Source organism: Pinus tabuliformis, chromosome 1_2 (assembly GCF_031772625.1).
Source record: "Pinus tabuliformis cultivar Carrire ecotype Pingquan chromosome 1_2, CPIR1, whole genome shotgun sequence".
NCBI classification, from domain to species: Eukaryota; Viridiplantae; Streptophyta; class Pinopsida; order Pinales; family Pinaceae; genus Pinus; species Pinus tabuliformis.
The window spans coordinates 63,300,965-63,314,265 of NC_142298.1; positions in this window are offsets into that span (position 1 = coordinate 63,300,965).

A 13,301-nucleotide genomic window follows, 5' to 3' on the forward strand; every position below is an offset into this window, starting at 1 on the left:
CGCTAAAATCAATGCCATTTCATCATCTAAGGAGTCCCCTCGAGAAGAGTTCTTTCGAACTCGTTATTTTTCAGACCCTTGGACCTTACCTTCACCTACGACCACATTAGTTGAAGGACAAGTAAATGGAATGGCATTCCCTATATCTGCAGCTGAGCTTAGATATCAGTTTATCATAGACTTTGCAGATAACCACTCTACTCCTTTTTCCGAAGAGGAGTTAGATGGTGATGTGGCCCCGGCTTGGAGCCTTGATTCTACCTCTGCCTTGGACTGCTTAGATACAGTTTTACCTTCTGAAGAAGCAATCCTCGAAGCAATCATGGGTATAGATCGACCTTGGGAAGACTTACACCATCGTTCTTACTTTCTTCCTCCATTGCAGGAAGTAGAATCTAGGTTCTCCGAGCTCTTTACTAGTGATGTTTGTACGGTGTCAAATCCTTTGGCTCCAACACACATTTGTGCCGAAGGAAATATGTCAGTGATTTCAAAAACGATACCTATAAACATCTCTAGGGACCCTAACGTCATCGAGAATCTCTTCATCAGAATTGAATGTTCCCTTGAAGAAATTCAAATTTATACCGACCTGTTCAAGGAGTTTCGAGATGTATTTGCTCAGTCTTATGAGGAAATTCTGGGCATTGATCCTTCTATAGTTCAGCATGAGATCAAGACGTATGAGAATGCCAAACCGGTTCGTCAAAGGCTTCGGCCGGTTAACCCTAGGAAAGCGGCAGCTATCAAAGCTGAAGTTGAGAAGCTGCTAAAGGCGGGTTTCATATACCCTGTTCCTCTTACTGATTGGGTTTCTAATCCAGTCCCTGTAGATAAAAAGCAAGGAACAATCCGAGTATGCATTGATTTTAGGGACTTAAACAAGGCTTGTCCGAAAGATAATTACCCCACGCCATTCATTGATCAGATTATCGACGAGTGTGCGGGTAATGAGATTTTTTCCTTCATGGATGGTTTTTCGGGTTATAATCAAATTTCTATCCATCCTGAAGATCAACATAAGACAACCTTTATATGTCCCTGGGGTACCTTTGCATATAGAAAGATGCCTTTTGGTCTTAAAAATGTTGGAGCCACTTTTCAGCAGGCCATGTCATATGCTTTCCACGACATCAAACATGTCATCGAAGCATACTTGGATGATCTTGCTGCTCATTCTCGAAAGAGAACTGATCACCCTAGTCATCTTCGATTGGTTTTCGAGCGATGTCGTTTTTATAAAATCTGGTTGAATCCCAACAAGTGCGTTTTTGCAGTTACGTCCGGTCGGTTGTTAGGGTTCATCGTGTCCAATGAAGGGATTTGGGTTGATCCCTTCAAGGTTGAGGCAATAGTTCAGTTGCCTCCCCCGTCCTCGATTCGACAACTTCAAAGTCTTCAAGGGAAGGCTAATTTCTTAAGACGGTTTACAACAAACTATGCCGAGATCACTAAAGGGTTCATGCATTTGCTACAGAAAGGAGTTCCATTTATGTGGGACAACTTTGCGCAGCGGTCGTTTGATGCTTTGAAAAAGGCATTAGTCTCTGCCCCACTTTTGAGTCCACCAGATTATGGTAGAGACTTCCTTTTATATCTCGCGGCAGCAGAATCAACCATTGGTATGGTTCTTGTTCAGGAGGACGATGCTCTCACCGAGCATGTGATTTATTATTTGAGCAGAGGCTTAATAGGTCCTGAACTTCGCTATTCTCCGGTTGAGAAGTTGGCCTTGGCAGCTGTCCATGCTGTCCAGCGGCTCCGTCATTATATTCTGCTACGCAAAACTTTTGTCTTAGCGGCAGTCAATCCATTTCAATTTGTCCTCAGTAGGCGAGTGATTGGGGGCAAATATAATCGATGGATAGTCATTTTGCAAGAATTCGATCTTGAGTTCTTGTCTGCCAAGTCTAAGAAATCCATGGTTTTCGCGGAGCTAATTTCTGAGCTACCTTGTGGAGAGGATACTGTTTATGAGGAAAGTTTTCCCGACGAACATTTATTCCTCATATCTTCACTCGACCCTTGGTATGGAGATATCATTGTCTATCTCCAGACTTCGAAGTTTCCCTCTACTTTCTCCAAGGATGAACGTTGAAAATTACGTCACCTGGCTAAAAACTATGTTATCATTGGTGACACATTATACCGTCGAGGGGTTGATTCAATCCTTCGACGCTATTTAACCTTAGAGGAGGCAGAGTCAGTGCTAAATGACTGCCACAGTGGAGCTTGTGGTGGTCATCTATCAAGGCTTGCTACAGCCCAGCGCATCTTATGTGCCGGCTATTTCTGGCCTTCACTCTTTAAAGACTGTGTGGAAGCGGTTAAACGTTGTCACCCGTGTCAAATTTTTACTCAGAAGATGCGCGCGCATCCAGCTCCTCTTTTTCCCGTTGTCACCGTCAGTCCCTTTACTAAGTGGGGTATTGATTTTACGACTTGTAATCCGCCTTCAGCGGCGAATCACAGGTACATTATCGTGGCTGTAGACTACTTTACGAAGTGGGCTAAGGCCATGCCTACTTATAAGAATGATAGTGACACGGCAGCATTGTTTCTTTTCAATCAGATTATCTCAAGATTCGGTATCCCGAGAGAGATTGTCACTGACCATGGCAGTCATTTCCAGAATCAACTGATGTCCGAATTGGCTCTTAAATTAGGTTTCCACCAGGAGCATTTGTCCCCTTATTATCCTCAGGCCAATGGACAGGTCGAGGCAGTCAATAAAACTCTTAAGACGATACTCCAACGGACAATCGATAAAAATCGGTCCAATTGGCACATTATGTTGTATTCGACTCTTTGGGCATACCGAACCTCCATCAAAACGGCTACTGGTTTTACACCTTTTCAGTTGGTTTATGGGATGGAATCTATCTTTCCGATTGAATGTGAAATTCCATCTCTTAAGTTAGCTGTTGAACTCCTCCCTGAGACTTCGAGTCTTGAAGAGCGCCTAGTTCACTTGGAACATCTCGATGAGCAGCGTCGAGATGCCACCACGATGAATGAGGCTCATAAGAAAAGGGTTAAAACGCAGTATGATAAGTCTGTCCGTCCTCGAGTCTTTTCTGAAGGTGACCTTGTCTTGGTCTATGACCAAGACAAAGACACCTTGGGGACAGGCAAATTTAAGCCTATGTGGTATGATCCTTTCATTATTAAACGAGTTTTAGAAAAAGGATCGTATGAGTTGATTGATTTCGAGGGAAACAAGCTGGCGGAGCCCCAAAACGGGCTCTACCTAAAGAAGTACTTTGCTTAGTTTTGGCCAGGCAATGGCTTCTTTGTACTTTATGTATATTTGTACATATATCGTTGAGAGTTTTCTGATATCAGCACTTTTTGGTTTGCTGTGGCAGGTGTTGATGGATGATTTGGTCTATTTTGGGTTCGCCGATGGTGCTAGTCGGCACACTCGGAATCTCGCTTCCGCAGCTTGGGTACTCTATTATCCAACTGGTCAATTGATGGCATCAAGAGGCGTGTGTATCATTCCTGCTTCAAACAATATGGCCGAGTATACTGTCGTTATTAATTTATTATCCGAGGCAATCTCTCATGGGATCAACTCGTTGGTAGTGTATCTTGATTCTCAATTGATAGTGTCTCAATTAAATAACATTTATCGGGTACGGGATCCATCTTTATATCGCCAGTATTTAAGGGTGAGGTTGTTGCAAATATCATTTACTTATATTCATTATTTGCACATTCCAAGATCTCATAATTGGTTAGCTGATTCTATCGCTAATCAGGCATTAGACTAGCACATCAATCATTCATCATAACAAAATCAAGCATCAAAAAGTCAAACTGTATATATATATATATATATATATATATATATATATATATATATATATATATATATATCGTAAAGCGTCTCGAGTGTACATATGTGTGTCCAAAAATATACAAAATTGGGACTCAAATGCCCATAATCATGTCCGGCATATCTAATGCCTCGGCTCAGGATGAGCGTCTAAGTATGCAACTATCGCAGTGGCCACATGCCGAAAAGTGCGAACCCAGTCACGTGGCATGCCAACCACATGATGCTGCATATCCTCAAGAAGGTCCTCTATGACGGCCATCGGTACTCGGCAGCTCAGTCTCGCCAAGTGTCGCTGGACGTTGTTTAGAGTCCGTTCTGTATTAGCAGCCGCCTCTTCGGCTCCTCGGCCGCGCCGTCCATGCCGCGGGAACCCATCTGGTCGTACTGGCCCAACGTCTGGAACATGATCATCATATCAGTCATTTGAATCTCATCAAAAAATATTTTTCAAAATTCATCATTATATTTGAAAAATCCAAAAAAATCATAAAATCAAAAAATCTTACCAATCTCACCCCATGCTGCATTCGGTGGTAACACTAGATCAGGATCTCCTCGGAAATCCAGCCCAACATAGGGGTAGTCATCCACGGCGATGATCTGCTGATCCCACCAGGTGAAGAAGTCATCGTCGAAGGCAGTCCTTGGGACCTCCCCACCCCCCAGACGTTTCATCAGATCAGCCCACCGGCCCATGCGTGGATCGCGTGGGGTGCTGATGGAAACTGCTACCCTGGGGCGGAGTGCGGGAACCTTCTCGAAAAAGAAAGTACACAAGATAGTCCCATATCCAAAGTTCTTGGTCTGTCCCCTCCGGATAGAAGTGAGTTGGCTCTTCATGTTGGCCAGAAGAGGAGTACACCAGTCGAACACAGTAGTGAGACAGTCAACTGCCACGCTCATGTTTAGCCGTGACGCCTGATGCAACGAGGATGATCTGTTCACTCGAGCCATGGTGAACAGGATAATCCTAAGTGATAAACTCGCCACACGTGTGATGGAAATCTGGCTCCCAACCTTCTTGGGATGTCCCGGGCAGTAGATCTGTACATAGTCCTCTATCGTGAGGCTACTCCGTGTCCTGCCCCGGGAATGTACTACCTCTCCCCTTCGGGAAAGGCCCGTGATAAAATAGATATCCTCCACTTCTACCCTGAGCAGCATCTGATCAATCATAAAGGCTTCCTCCTCGACATCCCAATAATCGATGAGCATCTCAAGTAGACGCGTGTTCGCTTTCATATTTGGCAATTTGAAAAATTTAAGCAAACCGCATCCCCGTAGTGCATCTAAAGCTTCTGGACTGTTCATAACTTCATTGTCAACTGCTGCGTGCTCTCTTTTGCGCCACGTGATAGGCATCCTGAGGAAAAATCGATTTAAAACCGTTAGTTTTTGTTTAAAAATGGTTCGCGGCATATACGCGGGTCCCTGTGCACACAGTCGCGTATAGGGCCCACGTGTACACGGGTTCAATATTACCAACCCGTGTATACGCCGTGAGGAAATTTTTGACAAAATTTCAACGGTGAAACATCAATCAAAAATCTTAAAACCTGTCACAATCAATTGCAAGCTAAGTATAAGAGTTACCTGGAGGATTTTGACGAATTTGAACGATTGAATCTGGCTATGGGAAATTTTGCTCCTTTTGCTCCAAAACCTTTGCTCTCAAACTCAAATGGTAAAAATGGTGAGTCCAAAATGCTTTTTATAAGTTTTGAAATGTAAAAAAATTTCAAAATTTTATTTTGTTTGGCCTCATGTGACTTTTAACTTTGGAGCTTGGAATGTCGAGAATGGTTTGTTTTTCAGGACATTTTGGACATTTTTCAGTTTCGAGATGGTTCCATCACTGCTGACCCATCATGGCAGGTATCGTTTTCTCACTGGCATATAGGTTAGGGACACCATTTTTTTCGTTGCATTATGTATACTAGCCTCCATTTGCCGATACATCTACCATAGGGTTGATCCGATCGTGTTATGGTTCGTAAGCCATTTTCACTCGCCGATTCTTTAAATCATGACACAATGGTAGAGCCATCCTTTCCATGGCCATCGTAGTTAGCACCTCACTGACATTTGTTGCCCATGCTGCTCCATTGAGTAGGCTCGGGAGTCCTCTGTAGTCCCGCCATGACTTAAGCGTTGAAGACTCATTCCTCTTAGCTTCTCCGCTTTGTTCTGACCTTATACCCTAGAGGCTCCTTTGTGTTGAGTTGTACTACTGCATTGCATGTTGACCACTTGCACCTTTTGGCCTAGAGCTGGCTTCACTTGGACTCGTGTTTAAGCCAACTTTTGACCATGACGTTTGCAAAATCAGCCTTGCATACCTTTGACTTCTGCAGCTTGACACACCTTGACCCGTGGAAGGAACACACCTTTGAGTGTCACTGACCAATTTTCACCTCCCTGCATTGAGCATAGGAACGTTCCATTCCCAGGAATTAGATCATCTGTTTCACCGACACTCGTTCTTTCCATTGTACCATAGCATTCTTTTATTCTTTTTCCAGCTTAACAGAAAAAGACAAAAAAATTAAATATTCCAAAAAAGAGCGGGAACGGGACAGTATTTCCATTTATTGTTGGCAGCTAGAGTCAGTCGTGTCACCCTTGAACAAAGCACTCAAAACAAAGTCTCCTCCGTATGGGTGGGATTTAGTTTGACTTAGGTACGCCATAACCTTGTTATTGAGTCAGTTCTCCCCCGATTGGTTATCTCTTCCAATCATATGGAGGGTTCGTTCGTGCCTCCTGCATGGCGAACTTATACAGAGTCATCATATGCTACCACATAGTCACATTGAGTCATGCTTTTGTTCAAGGGAAGTTAGCCTGAGTCAGCCTCTCTGCGGTGTCTCTTGACTCATTTTTCAGTCGGCCATCCCTGGTTGTCAGTGTCATGTCTATCATCACATCAGCTATATTGGTCCTATAATCATGCCGGTTTGAGAAGGTCCCCATTGACTTCTTGCTGGCGGGTCTTGTCCTTATCGACGACGACACCTTGCTCTGAGGACAGGCCTAGAGCTGCACTGTGGCCCTATTTTCATTATTGATAGGTCACCTTGTGCTCAGCATCGATTAGTATCATGGGTCTTTGACTGAGTGGTTTCCCTTGTGTTCGACATTAGCTTACATTATCACACATTGGGATTCGTGCAGTACCTTGGTTTCCATTTGACCCTATTGGTGGATACCTTGCCTCTGTGTCAGCTTTCATTATTGGTCGGTTCAGAGGGTTTCTGTCGTGCGCTAGCCACATCTTGTGTACACCGGAAACGTACTTCGGTTTAGTTACTACATCTTTTTGGTCTGATTCCTTCCACATTATTGGCCTACGGGTTACACTCGCATTAGATTGATGAAGGATGCCTTAATGCCTTCCTTCTAGCAGATCTTTCCCTATCGACTCTGACTCATTGCTATGGGGCAAAGATCTAGAGTCCATTTGGCAGTACCTTGGGGTTTGCAGTCATTAGTGGTAGATCCTTCGCTATCGACAGTGGGAAACCACCATTTTCTCCTGATCGATAGATTCTTACAGGTGTTTGACTCCAGCTCATCTATTCACACTTGTTAGATTGTACTGGGTACCTTGACGCTCATTATCATTATCAGTGAGTAGTCTTGCGTTTGTTAATGGTATACATCAATGACTGGTAATCAAACGATTTCTCACATGGTCGACTTCAAATCATTTATTCCCATGGTGTAGAAATGTACCACGGCGGTCGGTGAAGACCTTAGGTTGTATCAGCATTCATTGGTTCACTTGACAGTTGCTCCTGTTGCTGCTAGTTGATACCACTCCACTTTATATGTTGCAGTCAGTCATGGCGACATTCTATATGCTGGCACCTGAGTTTGCAATGTAGTACCATCCTATTCCATCTTGTTCAGTTGGTACCTTTTGTGATTTGTCTTTGATATCAGTGATCCGTTGCATCTTTCAGCATCATTGACAGTCTTATATGTGATATTCAGACATGTACTTGCTCATCATGATCAGATGATCCATTATGTATCTTTCAGTCATTTATACTTGTATACTTAGTGGATCCACTTGTACTTGATATGCGGACATGCTTTACTTTTTCTGAGCATGGGTATGCCCACCTCAGACAGTGTTTCTTTCTGATCTCCTTTGGTGGCTTGGCAGGCTAAATTCTGGTGAAGTCCTCCTCAGTTTTTGACAGACTTCCTTTCCATGTACTTGCATAATATATTAAGGCCATCATGTACCCCTTTTGACCTCATATATTAGGGGGCATCTGTTATAGCTCCAAATCTCACTCCTATGGTTTGTGATGTTGTACTCATGGCCTAGGGCAACCCCTCCTTCCAGACCTGGTCCTAAAATTTAAAAAACAATGTTTTATCCCTTATACGCGACATTGCCCTGAGTTAAACGCGTGTATACGCGGGTCTGTGTATACCCAACCTGCGTGTATGTATTAAAACACTTAAAATATATATATATATATATATATATATATATATATATATATATAATTCCTTATTTTTGGGCGGAGATCGCGGGTTTTACCTGCTGATCACCTGTTAGTGCCCGTGGCCCAACTGTTCCCAACCAACTCCCAACTAAAAAACTACTTTGGGAGAGGTATAAAAAGACCTCAAAGGGAAGGCCAAAAAAGGAGAGAGAAGAGAGAGAAAGGTTATTATGCTGAAATTTTTCCCTTGACCACGTCTGAAGTCCCTTGTGCCTTCTGCACTTCCCCCATTTTGTGCAGGAAACTTTTGTTTCCTTGTGTGTTGATGTTCATCCACCATTTATGACATCATGGAGAGAGTCATGGAAGGAGTTTGTTAGAGGCTTGAGGCTGGAACGGATCTGGAAGGAAGCTTTGCTTGGAGCCTGCTGAAGGTGACTCAGGTGAAAATATTTCTTTTTTATGTACTTTATTTGTCTATAATAAAAGAAACACATGTCTTGGTTCCCGAAATGAATCTTCTTTATGTTAATGATACTCATGTTTAGAATTCATATGTAAATGGTTGTTTGGATTTCATAACTAACTACCTTTCTTTATAACATGAAGATGGTTTCTTTATAAGTTTTTGTCCATATACTGTTGTGTTCTTTGAATTGGTTGTTTTGCAGGACAAAAGAGAAGAAGGGAACTCCAAGAAGGGTTTGGACCCTAAGGGCCTTCTCAAACGTAGGACCAAAGGTACGTACCCTTATCATAGAATTTGCTTATAATAGCATAATGGCTGTGTGAATGCATGTTTCTTTGAATAGACAACTTTCAGTCTGCTAGGGTTTCAACCCAAAAAGCCCTAGGGGAGCAATTCCCTCCAACACCTCTTCTTCCATGAAATGAAATTTGATGACATAACCAATTTATTTCTCTCCTTGTAGAATGAAGTCATTTTGTTAGTAGATTCAGTCATAGATATAAGGATACTTACTTGTTAAGTGAAGATTCTTCTTTGATGGTGATATATTCAACTTGATGCCTTCTTGATTTTGATGATGATGTTTGATTCCTTGAAGATGAAAATACTTCTTCTTCTAGATATGTCTTTCTTAAAGTATTCTTTGAAAATATCACTTTTATTTCCTTGATGATGATGATGGAAATACTTCTACGTACTTTTCTTTGATGTAGAGACTTCAATATGATTCAATGTATAGTCCTTATTTCTTCGAGTGGAGGTAGAGTTCTTCTTGAAAGTAGTCTTTGAGGCCATCTTCTTGATGTTGCTTCTAGATGGTGTGACCCTTGAGATGAAATGGGTAGCCTTCCTTAATGCTCCTTAGGTATCTCGACCCTTATGTATCCCTTATTGATGGTTTAATGTCTTCTTTGATTCCTTGAAATTTCTTGATATCTCTTTTGATGGTCCTTCTTCAAGCTGTCTTTCCTTGTCTTGTCACCTTAGCTTTGATACCATGTTGAAAAAACTAGGGTAGCTATATTAGGTGATTTCTCTTACTTTGATAACTTCTTGTGATGTATTTTAAACTTAACTTTATTAGGTTCTTATTTTACTTATTATTATTATATCCTTATCATCAAACAACTACAAAATCATAAAGAATAATGAGACAAGAGGACACAAGATATATGTTATCATCCAAGGCCAAAACCTCACCTTTTGAGAGGAAAAACCCACCAGAACTCTTCTCTTCTTATAGAGCTTCAAATGAAAAATTCCAAGACCTATGACCCTTGAACAAGACCCCTCCAAGACCAAGTCAAACTTTATCCTTGAAGAAATTTTTCAACCCAAGTCAAACTTGCCTTCTAGCAGTTTCCACTTATCCTTTGACCAAGATTTATGGCCTACAACTTCGACTACAATTTCCAACTTCCTACAAAGACTGCTACTACACATGTGTGTGCTGATTAGGGAAAAATTCAAAGGCTTCTCTCCTTCGTTTTTCTTAGAATTTTCTTTTTATGAATTTTTCTTACAAGAGTGAACCTTTAATGCTAGGTTTTGACTTCTTTTGAGGCCTGCAATTTTTTACTTTAGAAACCCTTGTTGCAATCCACACATGTGAGAGAAATTGGCCCAAAAATAATCTTCTTAGGTTTGATTTTTCTCCTCCTTGAATTCTCCTATTATTTGCTCCTTCTAGGTCTTGTTTTCTTCTTAAATCAAACTTCTTATGAGTTAAAATGATGATCCTCCAAATGAAGTCAAGCTCTCTTATATATGGTTTTTCTGGCAGGTTGAATAGCCCCTTCATATGCCTAACTTGCCACCTTATAGGCCAATTTGTAGCTTCTTCTTTGACAAGGCCTTGGAGGGTCTTTGACTCAAATTTTGGACTCAAATAAACTTTATTTACAATATTTAACATGCCCAAAAGTGTCTTCCATACATGACATGATTCAATTGACATGTGGACTCAATGATAAGCCTTAGGAGCACTCAATGGGTGCTTAACCTATATATATTGAGCATGAAACCCATGCCTCAATAATAACAATAACAATTTTATTCTTCTCTTTACATAAAATTCATAAAATCATGATTACATGTGTCATTATGAAGACCAAACCTAGTTACATATTTCAATAGATTTGAACCTTCTAAGAGTATGTATGTCAAAAACATGCTTTTATTATTTGTTATTACTTTTATGCCATGGGATAAAATATAATTAATTTTTGTATGTTTTTACTTTGCAGTGTCATTATCCTTTGATCTTGTGTGAGTGTGTGAACCATGCTTTCCCCCAAGACCTATGATGTGCCATATCTAAATTATCTACATTCTTACATTGGATCACATCAAAGGAGACTCATATGGCTAGCATTCCATGGTGGAGTCAAGAGATAGCTAAGATTGTTTGTATGTTTGAGAAGGAACTGCTGACGAGTTTCATGGACTTGCATATTCATCTTCTAATTCAACTAATAGATGAGGTTGAATTACTTGGGATGGTTTCTTGTTGTTGGATGTTCTTCTTAAAGAGGTATATGAATAAATTGAAAGGTTTTGTTCAGAAAAGGGAAAAATGCGACGGGTCTATGGAAGAGGGGTACAAATCATACACATATTTCTATTATTATAGTGATTACATCAAGCATATCGACAACACACCAGGTGCGGTGATTTGGGATGGTGGAAGGGTGGGAGACAAAAGAGAAGGGGAGCTTCTCCAAATGAATGGAAAAATGTGCTTGATAAAGAGTAAGTGACTTATCATTTTTCAAATTTCTACATAATAACTATTCACACTGAAATTCATAATGTATATTTTGATTTCATACATACTATATATGTCAGTTTGATTTCATTAGTGAATTCATAAATTGAAGCCATCAACAAATTCATTATTTACAATTTGGAAGTGACACAATCGTGGGTCGCATTGTATGAATAGAAGAGGAGGAAATGGGGCAGTGACATGAAATAATTTAGATGGTTGAATGGTAGAAGTGTTCCTTATCCTAATCATTTAAAAGAAAATATGACAATGATATGCCCCAACAGTTAGGTTGCTAACCAATTGAGAGAGAAATATGGTGCATACTGTCGTTACCTGTGCGTTGAAGAGGATGTGCTAAACATAGGGATTGGGTACAACAGTTCAGTAATAATCTCTTTTTGTACATTTTTAACTTCATAATGCATCTTTGAATTGTAAGATCTATATTTTATATTTTAATTTTGTTCAGGTTATTAGACACATGACATTGTGATTTTTTTCACTCTTTTATAGGTGCCTTTTCCCCCATTTATGTGGGCATATGGACATCATTTTGGCACGAAGGATGTCGATGATGGACTCGTGACTCAAGACTGTGGAGTGGAAGTCGATTTCGACCAATCTAGTCGTGCTAGCCACCATGATCGAAACCTAATATAGGGGATGTTAGGTTACGTCAAAAAGATAGAAGAGATCATTGACGTGGACTTCTATTCATTCCAATGTGTTATTTTTAGGTGCAAGTGATGGAACACCTTTGATCAGAGTAATGTAAAGGAAGATCACGATAGTGGGTTGATATGTATAAACTCTAGAAATATGTGTCATGAAGCTAGGGAGCCTTATGTTTTCCCCAAACACTGCAACAAGGAGTTTTTTACCCAGATGTCTTAGATAGGGATTAGAAAATGTATTAATACATGACCCAAGATCTAAACATATTTTTTAGAACAACAATGTTATCATGCCAAGCGAGGAAGATAATAAGGGGGATGACAATAGAGAGTGATATGTACTTGTGTTATTTCATCATTTATACTATTGTTATATGTTTTTGTTTTCTTTATTTCGCTAATTATATTATTTTTTATTCGTCTTGTTGGCATTTTATATAATTGGTAAGATTAACAAACGTTTTTACATGTTTTTTATTTTCCAATGGAAATGTTTTTAGACTTAAAACTATGTATTTCTAATTGTGTAATTTATAATTTAAAAATTAAAATTTTAACATATTTGTTTAATTCTAAGTTTATGATAAGTTTAATTTTTATTTTGTGATAAATTGATTTCAAGTTAGCTTTTAGTTACTTTATATACTTTTATCATTTCTTTTGGAAATATTTAAATTATTCCCCCAATGTTGACTAAAACCACAATTAATGAAGTAATTTAAAATTTTGATAACAATCAACTTATGAAATAATGAAAAAAACAACAAATATAGGAAGATTTGCATCCATAAAATTTTAGGGCCAATAGAATGCTTATGATTGGAGATCATAACTTTTTTATAATAACAATTTTTAGGGTAGAAGAGTATATTCAAAAAGACTAAATAGTATAATGGAAAATAATATTTATTCATATGTAATTTTTTTTTGAAAAATAATTTAGTTAGAATGAATATGTATGAACTATCTATACAATTCGAAAATATATATGGTAACTTTATAATTATAGTTTCAACCATATTAAACTTTGTAATTTATACAAATAGTTCTATATTTTTTATTTAAAATAAATATTTTTCAT